This window comes from Cynocephalus volans, chromosome 10, assembly GCF_027409185.1.
Source record: "Cynocephalus volans isolate mCynVol1 chromosome 10, mCynVol1.pri, whole genome shotgun sequence".
Taxonomy (NCBI): Eukaryota; Metazoa; Chordata; class Mammalia; order Dermoptera; family Cynocephalidae; genus Cynocephalus; species Cynocephalus volans.
In genome coordinates this window covers 54,256,078-54,260,726 of record NC_084469.1, presented here as the reverse complement: position 1 = coordinate 54,260,726, position 4,649 = coordinate 54,256,078, and positions in this window count along the sequence as shown.

Here is a 4,649-nt window from a genome sequence, read left to right as displayed (position 1 = left end):
CAAAAGCGAATCTTGAAACAGGGAACACGGCGCCAGGGCTGCTGTGGATGCAGCCAGGATCCCGGAGGCTGGGGCCGCACTGAAGGCGGCCAGCTGCTCTTTTCAGGATTCGAGGTTTCAGGCCAGCATTAAAGAAGATTCCTGGGAGCGCCCGAGCGGCGCCGCAGCGCCGAGAACACGGAAGGCAACAAACCAGAGACAGAGCGAGCGCCCGACCTGGCACAGCACTGTGAGTGATCCCTGGCACAGCTCTGTTCGGGGGGTGGATGCCCACGCGGCTCCCGTATGCACCACCAGGCCACTCACTGCCCCGGTGCTGCCTCCATTTTCCCAGGTGCGGGCAGCTCCGCCCTGCTCGGCCATCACTGAGCCCATTTGCTTGGCCTGGCACGGGGCGTTCCGGACCCTGCGGGCCGGCCTCCTCTCCCACTCCCTCCACGGTTCTCTGGCGGGGCTGGGGGTGTGGGGCATCCCGACCAGTGTTGGGAGGGCTAGGAAGTACGGGCAGGCCGACTGTCACTCCACCACACCCTGGACTCCGCCCCGGTAAACTTCCTGTTACTGGGAGGCAGATACCATCTCTGCGACCACCAGTTTGGAAAAAAGCCTAACGAATTTCTGGTTGGGAATAGTGTGGTAGGAGAGTTCCCAGGTCCGCTTGAACCTGCCGGAGAGCAGGCTGCAGGCGGGCACTAGACTCGGTTTATACCGGGGGGATACAAAGGTGAACAAGACCCGAGAAAGATCTACACAGTGCTACAAAGGCACCCAGAGAGACCGGTCGTCTGTGCCTAGCAGAAACCTGGTAGACTTCCTGGGCGAGGCGGTGCTGAGCAGGGTCTTGAAGGCCCAGCTGATAGACGAGGGGTGCAGAAGACACACCCCAGCCCAGCACAGTGTGCACAGAGGGGGGAGACGTGTGGCCAGGGAGGCGGAGACTCGACAGAAACCACACACCCGGTGGGGTCGCCACTGCACGATCTAACAGCCTGGGCCAGAGCACACGGAACGGGGAGAAGTCCTGTACAGAAAGTGAAAGCTCAACAGAGATCACACACCCTGTGGTACGTGATCCACCAGCCCAGCAGATTACAAGCTGACCAGAAAGGTGGATCCCCGGAGAAGCCCAAGACACGAGGCAACCACACACACAAGACACTAGAGGCCAACTGAGCAGTCACGGTGGGAGCCATACCAAATTGGCAACCACAGCAACATCCTAGTTAGTCATTAGTCTCAAACCGGTGGACTGTGAAACCCCCTGCCACAATGAATAAACACCAAAAAAAAGACACCAGAAATATATTTTGATAGGGATTTGAGTATTACAGGATTATGCATTTGTCAAAATTGAGAGAATGGTACACTTAAGATTTATGCATTTCATTGTGTGTAAATTGTACATAAAAAGAAACATGCAACAGCCATTAAAAGACAAAGACCATTAAAGTGAATATGAAAACAAGACCCTACCATATACTGTCTACAAGAAACTCAATTTAAAGACAGCATTTAAAAGTGAAGGGATGGAGAAAGTTATACCATGCTTACATTAAACAAAAGAAAACTTTATTAAGTTCAGACAAGCCAACTTGAATAAAGAGTGGCATCACATAACAATAAAGGGGTCAATTCTCCAGAAATAATTAACAATCCTTAATGTGTATGTACCTAACAAAAAAAGATCAAAATATGGGAGGCAAAAACTAATAAACTGCAAGGAGAAATAGATGAATCTAATATTGTAGGTGAGGATTTCTACACCCTTCCTTCAGTAATTGGCAGGTCATCAAACAGGAAGAAAATCAGTAAAGATATAGTTGAACTTAACAGCACCATCAATCAAATGAATTTAACTGACATTTATAGAATACTTCATACAACAACAGCAGAATAAACAGTCACATTAAGCTCACATGGAACAGTCACCAAGGTAGACAATGTTCTGGCCCATAAAAAGCACCTAAAAGAAAGAAAGCAAGAAAATTGCCAAATACTTGGAGACTAAACAACACACTTCTAAATAACAAGGTTAAAGAAGTCAAAACAGATATTTCAAAATATTTTGAACTAAATGAACATGAAAATAGAATCTATCAATGCAGCAAAAGCAGTGCTTTGATGGAAATTTACAGCACTGAATGCATTTAGAAAAGAATCAATGATCCAAGCTAACTTTTTCTAGTTTCCTAAGAAGAAAAGAAGTAATAATAATTAGAACAGAAATCAGTGAGACTGAAAACAGGAAATCAAGTAGAGAAAATCAGTAAAATTGAAGGCTGGTTCTCTGAAAATTTTAATAAAAATCATTAACCTGTAGTCAGGATAACTAACAAAAAGAGAGAGGATACCAATTACTTTTTTTTACTTTGTAAGATACATATAAGGATCGCCATTTTTAGCCTTTTTAAACATAATGATTGCATGGAACTACATTCATAAAACTGTAAAGCCACAACCTCCATCTATTTCCAAAACTTTTTTGTAATCCTAAAAATAAACTCTGTACTCATTAAGCAATAACTTCCTACTATTCCTTCTCCCCAGCTTCTGGTAACCTCTAATCTACTTCTGTCTCTGAAATATTTTGTTTTTAGTTTATTTTTTCTTAACTGACACATGATAATTGTATATATATTTATGGAGCACAATGTGAAACTTGGGTACATTTATACAGTATACAATTATCATATCAGGATATTTAGCATATCCATCACCTCAAAAATTTGTCACCTCTTTGTGTTGGGAACATTCAACATCCTCTCAACTAGCTACTTGAAGTTACACAGTAGTTTGTTGTTGATTGTACTATCCTGTATTGCTATAGAACACTGGATCTTATTCTTCCTATCTCTTTACAATTTTGTATCCATTGACCACCCTCTCCCCATTCTGACTCCTCCCTTCTCCCCTTACTAGTCTCTAGTAACCACTATTCTATTCTCCATTTCTATGAGATTAACTTTTTTAGCTTCCACATATGAGTGAGAAAGTGTGGTATTTCACCATAATTTTCTCCAACCTCATCCATGTTACTGCAAATGGCAGAATTTCATTCTTTTTTATGGCTGAGTAGTATTTTATTGTGTAGATATACCACACTTTCTTTATCCAGTAAACCACTGATGGACATTAAGGTTATTGTGAATAGAGCTATGGTAAACATGGGAGTGTAGGTATTCCTTAGACATGATGATTTCCATTCCTTTGCATATACACCTAGTAGTGGGATTCCTGGATTGTATGGTAGTTCTATGTGTAGTTCTTTTGAGAACCCTCCATACGGTTTTCCAAAGTGGCTGTACTAATTTACATTCCTACAAACAATACATAAGTGCTCCCCTTTACCTGCATCCTTGCCACCATTTGTTATTTTTTGTCTTCTTGAAAATAGCCATTCCAACTGGGGTGAGATGATATCTCATTGTGGTTCTGATTTGCATTTCTTTGACGATTAGTGAGTGATGTTGAGCATTTTCTCATATACCTGTTTTCCATTTGTATGTTTCCTTTTGAGATATGTCTATTCAGCTCATTTGCCTATTTTTAAATCAATTTTTTTTCATTGAGTTGCTTGAGTTATTTGTATATTCTGGATATTAATTCCTTTTTGGATGCATAGTTTGCAAATATTTTCTCCCATTTTGCAAGTTATCTCTTTGCTCTGTTGATTGTTTTCTTTGCTGTGCAGAAGCTTTTTAGTTTGATATAATCCCATTTGTATTTTTTCTTTTGTTGCCTGTGATTTGGAGGTCTTACTCATAAAATCTTTGCACTGTCCTATGTCTTGAAGCATTTCCCCTGTGTTTTCTTCTAGCAGTTTTATAGTTTTGGGTCTTACATTGAAGTCTTTAATCCCTTTTGAGTTGATTTTGGTATATTGTGAGAGGTATGGTCTAGTTTCATTCCTCTGCATATGGAACTCTAAGTTTCTGAGCACCATTTATTGAAGAGATTGTCCTTTCCCCAATGTATGTTCTTGGCTCCTTAGATGAACATCAGTTGGCTCTGGGTATGTGGCTTTATTTCTGAATTCTCTGTTCTGTTCTATTGATCTAGGGGTCTGTTTTTGTGCCAGTACCATGCTGTTTTAATTTCTATGGATTTATAGGAAATTTTGAAGTCAGGGTGTGAAGCTTAATTCTAGTTGTCAACTTGATTAGATTAAGGAATGCTGAGAAACCTGGTAAAGCTATCTTTTTAGGTGCGTTCATGGGGGTGTTTCCAGCAGAGATTAGTATGAGAGCCTGAGTGGACTGGGTGGGAAAGATCCACCCTCAATGTGGGCAAGAATCATCCAATCCACTGGGGACCGAGAGGGAACAGAAAACAGAGGAAAAAGGTGAATCTCTCTCTCTATCCACTGGCACCTTCTTTCCCGTCTGTGGACATCAGAGCTCAAGACTTCAGCTTTGGGGTTCCAGGACTTACCCCAACGACACCATTGGCTTCCCTGGTTTTGAGGCCTTCGAACTTGGACTGAACCATTCTACTGGCATCCAGTTTGCAGATGGCCTATTGTGGTCCTTTTTTTCACAGTCACATGAGCTAATTGCCCTAATAAATCCCCTCTCATATATTTACAACATATCCTATTGATTCTGTCTGTCTAGAGAATCCTGACTAACACAGGGAGTGTGGTGCTCCCT